Source organism: Dasypus novemcinctus, chromosome 21 (genome assembly GCF_030445035.2).
Source record: "Dasypus novemcinctus isolate mDasNov1 chromosome 21, mDasNov1.1.hap2, whole genome shotgun sequence".
Lineage (NCBI taxonomy): Eukaryota > Metazoa > Chordata > Mammalia > Cingulata > Dasypodidae > Dasypus > Dasypus novemcinctus.
The window spans coordinates 68,713,621-68,729,007 of record NC_080693.1 but is presented as its reverse complement, the minus strand read 5'-3'; the positions used below and the strand labels follow the sequence as shown (position 1 = coordinate 68,729,007).

At 41.3% G+C, this 15,387-nt stretch overlaps 2 protein-coding genes across 5 annotated transcripts in view; one reads left to right on the top strand and one right to left on the bottom strand.

The window, feature by feature from the left end:
• Positions 1-10,144, bottom strand: part of DDX42 (DEAD-box helicase 42) — a 36,795-nt gene extending 26,651 nt beyond the window's left edge. The window contains exon 1 of one of the 4 annotated variants that reach the window (XM_058284514.1): positions 10,064-10,144. The gene's annotated coding sequence lies outside the window, so the exon portion shown is untranslated. Of the gene's footprint in view, positions 1-9,401 lie in introns of all 4 variants that reach the window. The other 3 variants (XM_058284513.2, XM_058284512.1, XM_071210743.1) reach the window with 3 other exon arrangements.
• The window catches only part of CCDC47 (coiled-coil domain containing 47), a 28,563-nt gene continuing 23,228 nt past the window's right edge, over positions 10,053-15,387 (top strand). Inside the window, exon 1 of the mRNA XM_004456784.5 lies at positions 10,053-10,314. The gene's annotated coding sequence lies outside the window, so the exon portion shown is untranslated. The remainder of the gene's footprint in view (positions 10,315-15,387) is intronic.

The window sequence follows — 15,387 nt, the reverse complement described above, 5'->3', positions numbered from 1 at the left end:
AAAAATTAGAACACGGACAATAAGCTTTATGTCAATGGTAAATACCCTGAACTTGGTAACTGTACTTAAGGTGGCTATATAAGTGAATATCTTTGCTCTTAAGGAAAGTACAAGGAACTATTACATATTTAAGGACCATGATGTATATAAGGTACTTTCAAGTGTTTAGAAAGTAGATTGATAGGAATATATAAGGATAGATAGAATGATATGACAAATGTGGCAAAACGTTAAAAGTTGGTTAATCTGGGTATCTGAGTAAGGGATAATCTGGAGTTCTCTGTATGGGTTTTGCATTATTTCTGTAAGTCCTGTAAGTTTGAAATTATTTCAAAATAAAAAGTTTTTTAAAATATAGGGAAGTAGATGTAGCTCAGCGGTTGAGCTCCGCCTACCACATGGGAGGTTCCAGTGCCTCCTGAAGCAAAAACAAAACAAAACAAGCAAAAACAAACAAACAAAAAAACAACTCAGGGAAGCCGATATGGCTCAGTGGTTGAGAGCTGGCTTCCCACATACAAGGTCCCAGGGTCAATCTCTGGCACCTCCAGGAAAAAAAAAAACTTAGTCAAAGGGAATATGCATCCTAAGTTTTAAAATGTTTATTTTCAGAAAAGTGCCTATTACACATTGAGTAAAACAAGAGAGATCTAAAACAAGGTGGATAGTATGATCCAATTTATGTAAAAGCATGTGTTACATATAGACAGAGTTAGAAAGCTGTTTATCAAAATATTAGTAGTGGGAAGTAGCAGATGTGGCTCAGGCGACTGAGCTCCCACCTACCACACGGGAGGTCACGGGTTCAGATCCCAGTGCCTCCTAAAGACAGTTAGCTGGTGCAATAGGCAGACGTGGCAAATTGACACAAGAAGAAAAACCATAATGAGAGACTCAACAAAGCAGGGAGCAGAGGTTCCTGGTGCCTCCTAAAAGAACACAGTGAGCTGACATGATGAACAGGCACGGCATGCTGACGTAGTAAGATGATGCAACAAGAGACATGGGGAGGAAAAACATATTGAGAGACACAACAAAGTAGGGAGCAGTGGTGGCTCAAGTGATTAGGAACCTCCCTCCCACATCAGAGGTCCTGCGTTCAGCTCCTGTTGCCTCCTAGAGAAACAAGGAAGACGAACAAACACAGCAAGTGAAAAACAAGGATTCAAGTTCACAGACTCCTAGTTAGGAACCCCTGTTGTAAACCCTTTGTTCTGGAATAAAATTAAATTGGAAAAGTGAAAAAGAAAAAGAAAAACAACAAGGGGATGGGGAAAAATAAATAAAATAATCTAAAAAAAAAAAAAAGCTAGTGGTTACTGATTTTTTTTTAAGATTTATTCATTTATTTTTTTACTCCCCCCTTGCAGCTTTTTCCTTTCTTTGCTGTCTCTTCTCTGTGTCCATTTACTGTGCGTTTTTTTTTTCCCTCCATCTGTCTGTCTCCCTTTGTTGTGTCATCTTACTGTGTCGGCTCTCCATGGCACATGGGCCAGCTTGCCTTCACAAGGAAGCCCTGGGGCTCAAACCCAGGGCCTCCCATATGGTAGACGGGAGCCCAACTGACTGAGCCACAGCTGCTTTCCTATGGTTACTGATTTTTATGTTCTTTGTATTAGAGTTTCTACTGCTATTATATAGCACTCAGTCTGCTTAGTATTAGATTTAAGTTATGCTGTGTCTAAGCTCAATCCTTAGAGTAAGAGCTCTGGATTGGGACTGTTGTACTCATCTTGGATCTTCCATTAACAGTGAACATGGTTAAGAGAGATTCTTAATATAAGCTAGTTTATTTGAACATAATTAAGAACATCTATGTTCTTCAGGAATCCTATAAGAGGAACCAACATAATTCTAGTGAGATGAGATTTACTAAGAATATTTATAAGCAAAAATTTTTAGCACCTGATAATACTTTTTTAACTATTCTGTAAGCCTTCCAAGAGTGGTTCCTAAGCAAGAAGAATGATGGACTCTAAATTTTAACTTCATTTTTCCTACTATAATGAGGCACTTGTAAATGAGCCATTGAAGTCAGAAGGCAGACAAAAGAAGTATAGTAGAAAGACACTTAAGTTCAGGTGGATTTTAAGAATCACATCAACAATCTCCTAGTAGGAAAACTTTCAATGGTTTACTGCAAACCTGCTGAAGAGGATCAGACAGTATATTATGTGCTGGCATTTATAAAAAAGACATTTCCTATTCCCAAGGAACTCACAGCAGAGTATGAGTCTACAGCTAAAAAGTAATGTGATGTATCCTACAGAGGTACTGCACAAAGTACATTCATTGGTGGCTCTGGAGAGGGAAATCTGACCCAGGCAAAGGGGTAGAGAAGGCACACAAGTTTTTCTGGAGATGACACTGATGCTAAGTTTTGAAATCTATAGAGGTATTAGACTAGGGAAGAAGTATTGGAGAAGGGCATTTTACACTGAAAGAACAGTAAGTACTACCAAAATCAGAGAATTGGAAATAACTCAGCTAGAGTCCAGCAGGACATTGGGAGAGTTAGTTGCAGGACACATGTCCAGAAAGAAAGGCAGGGTCTGGATGAACGGCTTGTTATGCTATACCAAGAACATACCACACAAAACTATATTCTACCAGCTAAAAGGAATCATTCATTTTAAACAAGAATGGGACATGTTTCAGGTAAGTGTTTTAGAAAAGACTGTATGAGAGATAGTAGGAAAAGTCAGAGGCAAAGAAAGTAGTTAGGAAGTTATTAAAGAAATACAAATGTAAAGTGACAAGATCCTGAACTAAAAAAGTAGCTGTGAAAAAGGAGAAAAGAGTGTGCCATTAACAGAGATGGAAACCTAGAAGTACCAGGCTTGGAAAAGCAGAGAAAAAGTGAGATAAGTTCAGTACCTATGGAAGTCAAATTCAAAGGAGAGATGCCAGGGAAGGGTCTGTCTGTAGAAAGGGATCTGAGATGAAGTTATAGCTTTAATATTAGGCATCTGTGGTGGAGGTGTCTAATAGAGGTAAGCTATCAGAGGCAGCACAAAGGGTGAGAAAAGGAATATGTCAGTATTTAGGAATGGGAAGAGGAAGAGGAACTGATACGGAAACTTGAGAAGAAATAATCAGAGAGAGAGAGACATACAATGTATAAGAGGAATATAGTAACACGGAGGACAAGAGAGAAGTAGTATAGGCAGAAAAGAAAGAAATGTTCAGTGTTAAAATCTAAAGAGAAGTCAAGTAAGGTAAGAATTAAAAAGCAGGAAGCGACTTGGCCCAGTGGTTAGGGCGTCCGTCTACCACATGGGAGATCCGCGGTTCAAACCCCGGGCCTCCTTGACCCATGTGCAGCTGGCCCATGCTCAGAGCTGATGTGCACAAGGAATGCCCTGCCACGCAGGGGTGTCCCCCGCGTAGGGGAGTCCCATGCGCAAGGACTGCGCCCCATAAGGAGAGCTGCCCAGCGCGAAAGAAAGTGCAGCCTGCCTAAGAATGGCGCCACCCACACGGAGAGCTGACAGGAGATGAGGCAACAAAAAAGAAACACAGATTCCCTTGCTGCTGACAACAATAAAAGCAGACAAAACAAGAAGAGGCAACAAATAGACACAGAGAACAGACAACCAGGGTGGGGGATGGGGGGAGGGGGGGTGGGAGGGAAGGGGAGAGAAAGAAAGAAATCTTTAAAAAAATATTTAAAAAGCCTCTGTTGGACATGCAACCAGGAGTCATCAGTGAAAATGTAGTAGGAGGGGCAGAAACTACACTGCGGGGTTGAGGAATGATTAGTAAGTAAGCAACAAAGGGTGTGGACTAGGTGAGAGTAGTACATATTACTTTCTATGCCATTTACCAGTGATATGAAGGAGAATAAGGACACTGACTAGAGCAGGGGTTCTTAACCAGGGGTCTGTGAACTTGAAGTTCAAAAAAACATTATTCTTGGGAAGTGGATTTGGCTCAACAGATAAAGCTGGCCCACGCACAGCGCTGATGCGCACAAGGAGTGCCATGCATGTAGGGGAGCCCCACGCACAAGGAGTGTGCCCCATAAGGAGAGCCGCCTAGGGCGAAAAAAGTGTAGCCTGCCCAGGAGAGTTGATGCATACATGGAGAGCTGACACAACAAAAAGAGACACAGATTCCCAATGCCGCTGACAAGAATACAAGCGGACACGGACAGCAGACAACTAGGGGAAGGGAAGTGCAAGAGAAATAAATAAAAAATAAATCTTTAAAACAAAAACAAAAAAAATATTCTTGTTGGTGCAGTTGTGATATATTTATTAAATAAACACAGCATAGTGTGGGCTTAGTAAGGAGTCGGTGGGAAAAAAAAGGTTAAGAACCCCTGGATTAGAGGAAATTTGATTTTTAAAGAAGAAATTTAAACATGTTTATATCCTAAAGAGAAAAAGCCAAAAGAGATAGAAAAATTGAAGATATAGGATGACAACCATAGAATTGAGGTCTTTGAAGAGAACCAAAGACAGGATCAAACAAGATGAGTAAACAAATCTTCCTCCAGACTGGAGGGAGGGAGAAAAGGATGTTAATAAATCAGTCCTACTGAATAATCAAAGAGTTCAAACTACAAAAGAACAAATCAAATACTTGGTTTTAAAAGTCTAACTTCTGCCACAAACTGGGAGACCAGTATAACCCTGGCAGGTGAGAGCTCTTTAATGGACTTCAAACTCAGCAAGACGCAAAAGGAGCACTTCATGCAATACTGTGCAACTCTACTATTCCAAGAATGTCTGTGCTACTGCACGTGTAGATCATGGTGATGTGCATTTAGAGGCTATACCTATAACCAGCCAGTATTCCACAATCCTTGAGAAGGGCCTTTGTGTGGTAAAGTATAAAATGGTGAAATAATAGTGAGTCAGAAATAAACAGTGAAAAGAGAAAGTCACAAGCCAAAGGACTTTCAGATGCTCCGTGAAGTCTTTTCTCTAGTTCTTCCTGATCCTGACCCCAAATCTTCCAAATGCACATTTCTGATTCTGTCACTCCCTTCAATAGCTCTCTACAATTTAATCAGGCTAGTCTGATACCCTCCATTGTGGCAACAAACTACTTTTTGATTCATATCTCCCAGAGTTTTTGCACATGCCCTGTTTCCCAAGAAGGCCAAGCACTCTGGTACATGCTATGCCCTCTACTTGGATTTCCTCTCCACCAAATCTCTCACTATATTTACTTAACGAAGTTCTATCCTTTCTTCAAAACCAAACACAAATACCAACTCCTAGAACTAGGACATGAACATGAGTCCACCAGACAGAATTGGTATCTCTCTCCTCAAAGTCCCTTTCCAGTCTTAAAATACCTGATGTTTAAAATTGTAACCATTGTGTTCCATCTTTCCAACTCCGTATTATAGGTTTCATAGATGAAGAAACAGACTTATTCACGTTTATTTAAAATACAGAAGATCTAAGGAGATTTATAATTTGGAAAGGAGAAAAATACAAGATAGCATAAAATCAAGTACCACTTGAAATGTTCTAAACACTAAAAATGCTGTTTTTTTTTTTTAAATCATAAAGTAATAAAGTAGTACAGACTGTGGAGCCATGCTGACTATATTCTAGCCCTAGTTCTGCCACTAATTTCTCTGGGCTGTAAAGTTTCCTGATCTGTAAAGTAGAATTCCACCTACTCACAAAGTTAGTATGAAAAATTGAGTTAATACACAAAAATATACTTAAAGCCTGACAATTTGGTCCTTTGCCAGTGGGCTCTAATCTGTTATTTATGCTCCCCAGTGTGACAGAGTTAGATTCAGCAGTGGTTTCCCTATGCATTCTCTTCTGCCTTCTATTTGAACCTATAATTAATACTAGAGTTGGTAGGTGTTCTTCCAAGAGACTTAAATCTTTGGGCTGTTGATGTGCCAGCTGAGGCCTGAATCTCAACGGAGTTGCAACACCTACTCTCCAGTTCAATGTACTTACCCAGGACAACTAACGGGGAGGAGGTGTTGGACAAACAACATACCAAGGAACCGAGAGTGCATATAGCTGCAAGAGTGTCCCATCCAGCCAATGTATGGGATTGAAGCCTCCCTCAATTAATGGTTGTGTGGGCATCACCATCCAGGAGTCCTCAGGATTGGGAAATGAACTAAGGACTAAAATAAAATTACTAGTATTCTACTATAGATTTACTGTGGTTATGGAAATGGAAGAAACATCACTGTTGTGCAGTGACCCATGGATGTTCTGTGGTTAGGGAGAAGAAAAACAGGTTTAATATGGGACATTTTCGGAACTTGGGAATCATCCTGAATGATATTACAACAATAGATGCAGGCCATTATATATCCAGCCATAACCTACAGAGTCAAACAGGAGAGTGTGTAAACTACAATATAAACTATAATCTATACTTAGTGACAATGCTTGAAAATGTTTTTATCAATTGCGATGAATGTACCACACTGAAGAAAGATGTCGTTACTGTGCAAAAATGCGGGAAGTGTGGGCAGCGGGGCAAATGGGAATCCCCTACTCTCTGTAACACTTATATAATCGAAGTTATCTTTTAAAAAATAAAAAAGTAGAAAAACAAAAGCCTAAAATACCGTAAGTGCTCAGTATATGCTAGCCACCATTATGTTTATCACTGTTTTTACTTCTCCAAGAATCAGCTTCTCCGTGGGTAAAAAGGAGACTAGAAAGGAGCAGGTGTAGCTCAGTGGTTAAGTGTCTGCTTCCCATTTGCGAGGTCCCAGGGATTCAATCCCTGGTATCGCCTTAAAAAAAAAAAAAGAGGGGGAGCAGATTTGGGTCAACTGATAGAGCATTCTCCTACCACATGGGAGGACCAGGGTTCAAACCCAGGGCCTCCTGACCCTTGTGGTGAGCTGGCCTACATGCAGTGCTGATGTATGCAATGAGTGCCCTGCCATACAGGGGTGTCCCCCGCATAGGGGAATCCCACGCACAAGGAGTGCGCCCTGTAAGGAGAGCTGCCCTGTGCGAAAAAAGTGCAGCCTGCCCAGGAGTGGTGCCATACATAGGGAGAGCTGATGCAGCAAGATGAGGCAACAAAAAGAGATACAGATTCCCAGTGCTGCTGACAATACAAGTGGGCACAGAAGAATACACAGCAAATGGATAGAGAGAGCAGACAACTGGGGGGGAGGAAGAGAAATAAATTAAAAAATTAAAAATAAAAAAAATCACTTAAAAAAAAAAAGAGAGAGAGAGAGACTAGCAAGCTAGACCCTTCAGCTCTCTCTCAGTCTATTCAGGGGTTCCATCCTAAGGGCCACATGACATCGAAGATGTGAGAGATCACTATGAGCTGCAAAAAATGGGGGTAGGCTTCATAAGAGTTGACCCAGGCTAAGCACAGAAAGGTGCAAGCTGAGTAGAAAAGTACAAAGATAGAAGGTATTCTAGAGGAGAAGGGTAGAGCTAGCAAAATCTATGAAGTGAGAATAAGCATACTAATAAGGAAGACAATTTGGCTAGAGTTTGTGTTGGGTTCTATTAGAAAATAAGATATGATCTAAATGACTTTTTAAAAAGTAGACCATAAACTGAATATATAAAATACATTACTTTATCACTTGCATTTTTGGGGGGGGGTGAAAGAGTTCTTCTGGTGACAGGTGATAGCATCTACTCTACCTAATAACCTTCCTTGAGAAAATATATATACCTCTCAGTTCTTAAATGAGATAATCTATGTAAAACCCAAGAATCTCATCACATTCTTCTAGGGCCAAATATAAGTAATTGTTGGGTTATTATTTTCAAAGCAACCCCTTCCTCTCTGTTAGCTTAAAGAAACTAAGAGCCGATTATACGAATATCAACTTAATAAAAACTCAAATATAAAGAACTGCACTCCTCCATAATTCACACTAAATTATCCCAATGTAGATTAGATCTAATCACTCCTCTGCTCAAAACTCTCCAAAGGTCCCCATCTCACTCAGAGTAAAGGTGAAATCCTCACAACAGCCAAAAGGCCCCAGTTGTTCTCCCCACCTCCCCTTTTTTCCCCAAACTTATCTCCAACTATTCCCTCCTTTGCTCATAGTGCTCCAGGCAAACTGGCATCCTTACTTGTTTTTTTCCAACAGGTGAAACATTGTCGTCTTGAAGGCTTTTGCACCTGCTGTTCTCTCTGCTTGGAAAGTTCCTTTTTCCCAGATACTCACATGGCTCATTCCCTGGCCTCCTCCTAGTGTTTACTTAAACACCAGCTTGCCTGTGGAGGTTTCCCTGACCACCTGATTTCAAATTGCAACTTACCCCCCTCCCCCAATCTCCCCCTTTCTATTTAATTCTTTTCTAAGACACTAATCATCTTCTAAGATACAGTATGATGTATTTGTTTATTGTCTCTTCCACCCTCTAGAAGGTAGGGGCTGGTTACAGACCTACTCTGAGCACCTAGAACAGTGCAAGGGAATAGGTACATAGTAGGCACCCATAAAAATATATCTTTAAGGGCTGAGTTACTGTTTAGGTTATATAATGTCCCTTCTAGATAGAGGAAAACAAGGTATCGTTTTTTTTCACTGCTGAAAGTTTGAAAATTAATTTTTGTATGGAACACTTACTGCTCACCTCCCATGTTCCAGAATGGGCTTGGCTCTGGAAAGCTAAAGTGAATTAAGACATAGTTCCTGCCCTTCACGAGCTCCTGGTTGTGTACACAGGGAAAGGATAGCTACAGAAATATATCATTTACAACGAAGCATATACAGGGAAGGCAAAGGAAAATGACTGACAGCCTACAGGAATAGGGGGCAATGGTTCATCAAGGTGATAAGGGGCTATGCTCCCCCACATTTTGGACTAGTACTATAGCTTATCTTTATATTATTGGTGCGTATGCTTGCAACTCCATATAAATTATTTACTCACATCCGCTATGCTCTCAAGCAAGCCCGCAGAAAAGTTTGTGTGACGACGGTGACGCTAATCATCGACCTCCGGCTGCACAAAGATCACCGACTAGGTCTTTTACAGTCTTCCGATTTGGCAACTTTTGCCGATCGGGTCCCCCAAATTTGGAGATCTGTATTCCCCAAAACTGCCTATTTTGGTTAAAATCCTCCCCGTGGCTATTCTTGCCTCTGAGCCCGGCTCCCTGCAAATCCCTTTTCTAGCCGAGCGGGCACCGCCTCCGGAAAGCCGCCAACTGGGCCTCGGTGAGAGTTGAGAGAGAAGCGGGAGCCGTGGGAGGGGCCGCCGGGTGACCTGACTCCCAAAGACCCTTTAAGGCCTCAGACTCGTACTCCCATCCCTCCTCAGGAGCCAGGGCCGCGGGTGCGGTGGAGCTCCGCCGACTCTTTGTTAAGCGAGGCCGCGGTTCCCCAACCCTCGCTAGGCCCCACGGTTACCTCCAGTGCCCTCAAAGGTTAGCAGCCCCGCGTCCAGACCCCATCTCGTACAAACCTGCTGCTCTAGCTGCTGGGGCAGCTGCTACCGCCGCCGACGCAGAGAGAATCCCACGGCCCGAAGTACGCGCGGTTCGGGGCCTGTCCCGCCGCGCTCCTCCCTCTCCTCCCCCTTCGCCGCCGCCGCCGCCGCCGCCGCTGCTCGGCCGGTTGCTGAGGGGGGCGGGGAATGCAAACCTGACATGCGCAGTGAGGACCGCGCGGGCCGAAGGGTGGGGCCTGGAGTTCGGCTGGAGGGAAGCTGCGTCTGGTTGCCGACCTTAATACGCCCGGCTACCTCCTGGGTACCTCACACACGCTGATAGGAAAATACTGCTGCGTGATGAGTGTCCATGGCCCATCTAGAAAGTGGCTCTAGGAGTGAAGAAACAATGACAGTGGACAGGGCGCTGCGCAAAAACCCCAAGAGGAAAGGGCTTGGGCGGTGACTACATTAAAATTAAAATGTCGATCCCTAAAACGTGGTCCTTTGCAAATACGACTGGAGCGATATTTCTCCGCCTGCCTCTGGCCACGTGGTCCCAAGGAGCATGGCACCTTTAGCTTCCGGAGCACCAGTCCTGCGTGAAGTCTACTTGAATCCCAATAGAAAGCGCTGGGATCGGCGAGGGCAGTTCCGGCCCAGGGGCGAGGATTATGTAATTTTCCCAGCAGCCCTACCTCGCCTCAGCTGTGAAGGGGAGATCTCGCGCGTTCCCGGAGGCTGCGTCCCGACCCCCACGCCGCGCGCAGGCGCAGACGAACCGTACGCATTCTACGTAACGGGTGGTGGAGGTTACGTAAGAGTGGGCGCGGCGTGACAGAACTGCCTAGTCGGTCTGTGTTTTGGGGGCACCGGGGGCAGTAACCGCTGCGACGGCGAAGACAGTGGGCCGTCTAGAGGCAGGCGGTCGCGGGAGCCTCTGGTACAGGTACGGGTAAAGGTAGGGAGCTGGCCAGGATGCATTGGTCGGTGAGACCAGGCCAGGCCGAGCGGTGACTCTAGAAAGTTGAGCGGCCTAGCCGGGTCCCGTTTCCCACCCCAACCCTACTAAGTACGTCCTGGGTGACATGCATCGTCCCCCGTGCCTTGTGTCTTCTCCAGGACTTTTAAATAAATAAATAATCTGTCCACCCTAAGGCCCATTTTCTGTTGGCCTGTCGAGTTGGGGTTATATTTAACGGATTTCAGGACGTTCCCTCGCAGAGATGTGAACAAATCAACAGCAAGGTCAAAGTTAGAAGAAATTTGCAGTGTACTGCAAAAAAAAATGTTGTGTAGAATTAGGTTGAATTAATTCTCCATGGTGGGAAAGGCTATACACGGATGCTTAACAGAAGGAACAATTTTTGAGGCGAATCTTCTCTGAAGGTTTCTGACAGAAGTGTTTTTATCCATTGTGTGTAAGGAAACAGGAATGTCTGGCCGTTGTCAGAGGGCCTAATCTAAAATGGCAATGGGGAATGTTTTCCCTATTTATTTGTCTTTTACTTTGAAATCCGAGCCCAGTCTTTTGAGAGACTACTGAGTGAGCTTGCAGAAGATAATCAGACCAGACTTGTTAGTGCTTGTGTACTATCTTAGTCATGTGGTGCCTGTCCCAAGAGTCTCAGAGGGGTGGGTGGCCTGGCAGGGAGTTGGCCATTTGAGAAATGATTTGACAGGTGCAGCAGAGAGACTTCGAAGAGGAAAGTCCATGACACAAATAGATTGGATAATTTTAAGCTAAATAACCTTGAAGGAACTCTGTTATAATGCTGAGTTGTCTTAGAAATGCTTCTGTAAACATTTTAAGTAGCAATTCAGTTTGAAGGGATCAGACCTTTGGGCAAGGCATTAATCAAGTTGACTGTGCCAAATGCTGACCTTTCATTGCTTATATCTGAAAAAGTTTAAGACTGGGATCTGAAAAGGGAAAGACTAAATATGAAGTTTTGTTTTTGTTTTTTGTGTTTTTTTATTTGCTTTGTTTTAGTCTTAAAGAGTGCAAATAAAGAACAGGGGAAGGAAAGAATAGGAACTAATATTTATTGAGTACCTTTTATGTGCCAGGCAGTGTGTTAAGACTTGTCCTATAAGCCATACCACAGCCCTATGAGACAGGTAGTGTGTGGGATCTCTTTTTTGTATGTTAGGAAAAGATAATTTTAAGTAATCAACCCAAGGTCATATAGCTGGTAAATGATATGACTGACATTTTAAACCAGGTCTAACTCCACCACAGTATGTGCTCTATTTCGTATTTCTTCCACTTTTGACTAAATGTCAAAATTGAGAACTAGAGAGAAAAACCTAGAAACTTAGAAACTAGGTTTAACAGATAATGTAGGGGATTGATCATTCTTAGTACTAGTGGAAGCTGAAAATAATCCATGCTAGAGTTTAGAAGCGTTAATAATAAAAAACTATTAATGGAAACTAGAATTGTTAAAAGATATATCACACCTCTTTGAGACTGGTGTTGAGAACCCACAAAATATCCCCTAGTTCTAACCTCAAAGACCAAATATTGCAAAGTATGTACTGTTGACTTATCCCCCATGGCATTTCTCAAACTCATATGTGCTTTTCTAAATTTATGAGCTTTATTCAAATAATTATTTGTCTAACATTCATGGGTTGCAAGGTATTAAGCAATAACCTTTGATATGAAGTAATTCCTGTAAAAACTTACAGTGATGTAAATATGAGATTTAGAATATTAACTATTCCAGAGCACCTTGAAGAGTGGTACATAATTCCTTTTGCTACCCTCTCACCTCCATTACTACTCAATTCTGCATTCTTCTATCCTCACCACTTCCCTGCAGTTGCTCCTAATGATTTCCTAATTAACATTTGAACATTTTGGTCCTTGTCTTACTTGAACTTTCTGCAGCAATTAAAACTGAGCTCTACTTCCTTCTTAGAAACTTACTTCTCCTTTGACTTCTATGATACTGTTGTAATCAGAGTCTCTTTTCTTTTTTTTCCCTCTAACCATTCTTAGTTTCACACTCCAGTTCTTCCTGTTATGCCCATCTCTTAGCTGTTAAGATTTATTTCAAGGTTTTTTCTTTGTTTGTAACCCAACTCTTAATAGATTCAGGGTGATCACATTCAATCCCATGCCATCTCTATTTTCAGCTCAGGTCTGTATCCTGATCTCCAGACTTTTATTAACAACCACTTCACTTTTTTCACCTGTAAAATGGGTCATAATACCTACCTTGTACCTTGTAGGGATATTGTGAGAATTAAAAGTGGTAACTGTAATCATCTTAAAATACTTCTTTAAAAAAACCCAAACTTTTCAACAGATACTAAACTGAATTTATTATCTTTCCTCCCGGGTTTTCCCCCTGAATTTATTATCTTTCCTCCCGGGTTTTCCCCCTATATGGTTCTCTTTTTCAATTAAGGATGCCTTTATCCAGCTATTCATCAAATCAAAACTTGAGATCACCCTAAAACCTCCTTTCCCATATTCCTTATATCCAAACACTTTATACTGTCAAGTATAATTCTTTTTTTTAACAAATCAATCTTTGGATACATATTAATAAAATAATTTTGCATATAAATATAGATTATATATAACATTTTAGATATAATTTATTAATAAAATTAATTCATTGAAAGTATACAGTCATTGGTGTTGGTATAATCATGTAGTCATGCCATTTATCACCTAAATTACCATTAGAATATTTCAATTATGATTTTGATAATAATAAAAAACATACAAGAAAATTCTTCACCCCTCAGTCCCTCTCTGCTTCCCCTGCTGTACATAGCTGCTATTTCTGGCTATTCTTGCACAATTTTTTCATTTATTAAGCAGTTTTATTGAGATATATTCATATAGATTGTATGGTATATTACTATATCTCAATAAAACTGCTTAATAAATAATTGTGCAAGAATAGCCAGAAATGGCAGCTATGTACATCAAGAGAAACATAGAGGTATAATTCTTAGTACCTCTCAAGTCTGTCTGTCTTCTCATTCTCAGTACCACTGCCAGTTCAGTACTGTTTCATCTGTTATCTAATTATCTGAGTCACTTCCTATTTGTCCTGCTTCAGGTACCTTATAAATGCAAGAGTGTCACACTCCTACTTAACAGTCTTCAGTTGCTTCCAGTTATCCAAACTTCTTAGTATCATATTTAAATAAGGATCATCATGATCTGGCCCCTGCTGGCCTTTCTAGGCTCATTTCCCCCACTTGGGTCTACAGATACAATGTTCCATCATACCAAACTTCTTTAAAATATGCTGTTTGAGCCCTTATGCCATAGGTTTTCTTCACCCTGTAGTGCCTCTCCTTGCCTGCAGGAAACATTGTTTTAAATTTTTTTAAGAACTGTTTCTAGGAGAAGATGTAGTACAAGTGGTTGAGTGCCTGCTTCCCATGTACAGGTCCTGGGTTCAATCCCCAGTACCCTCAAAAACAAATGAAAAAAATGATTCTCATTGGGGAGAGGGTGTAGCTCAGTGGTTGAATGCCTGCTTCCCGTGTACAAGGTTCTGGGTTCAATCCTGGTACCTCCTTTAAAAAAAAAAAAAAAAAACTATTTATTTTTATTACAAAAGTATTTAATAGAAAATACAAATATTTATAAATGCAAACTGCCCTACCCTATAAAAGAATTCTTTATCTGTAGAAGTATATTCTTCTAAACTTTTATGCTATTTATGTCTAAACAAACATAGGTTCTGTTCATTTGTAACAATTTTTTTATTTTTTCTTTAGAGCAACTCTTTTTTTTTAATTTATTGAAGTATATGACATACGTAAACATACATAAACAGTAAGTGTATAGTAATAGTTGTGAACTTATAAAACAAACACACATATCATACATGGCTCTCATACCTTACCTCACCCTACCACCAATACCTTGCATTGTTTTTTTTAAAAAAATGTATTTTATTGATTTGTTACCTGCCTCCCCCCCCCCCCCCATTGTCTGCTCTCTCTGTCCATTCACTGTGTGTTCTTCTGTGTCTGCTTGTCTTCTCTTTAGCGTGCACTGGGAATTGATTCTGGGACCTTCCAGAGTGGGAGAGAGGTGCTCAATCTCTTGCACCACCTCAGCTGCCTGGTCTGCTGCATCTCTTATTGCCTCTCCTCTGTGTCTCTGTTTGTTCTGTTATCTTGCTGTGCCAGCTCTCTGCTCAGGCCAGCTCACCACACGGGCCAGCACTCCGTGTCAGCCAGCTCTCTGTGCAGGCTAGCTTGCCACACAGGCCGATTTGCCTTCACAAGAAGGCCCCAGGAATGGAATCCTGAACTTCCCATATGGTAGACGGGAGCCAGTTGCTCAAGCCACTTCCGCTTCCCACCTTGCATTGTTGTGAAACCTTTTTAACTAATGAGTAAAGAGCATCCTTAAAATATTACTACTAAACAAAGTATCTTACATTTGGTGTATTTTCCCCCCAACCCAGCCTGTTACTACTACTGCAATTTTATTATCACTGTATCATTTATACATGAACATACATAAACAATAAGCATATAGTAAAAATTGTGAACTTACAAAGCAAACATGCATAACAGCATACAGGGGTCCCATACATCACCTCACCACCAACACCTTGCATTGTTGTAAGACATTTGTTACAAATTATGAAAGAATATTGTCAAAATCTTACTACTAACTATAGTCCATATTAATATATTTTTATGACAGAAGTTGTAAACTTATAGAGCAATCACGCACATGTGCAGAATTCCCAAACAACACTCCTCTATTAATACACCACACCATGATAGAACATTTGTTACAGATTATGAGGTAGTATCATCAAACTCTTACCAGGTCCATAGTGTACATTTGGCACACTTTTTCCATACTCTTCCATTATCAACACAGTACATCTTTGGCATAGATGCATGAATATTACATTATTACTGTTAACCATAGTCTATAGGTCACTCCAGTTGTGTTTTGCCTTGCTTCTCCACATTCACACCACCCTGCAATAGTGATGTACATCTGCTCTAGTTTACAAAG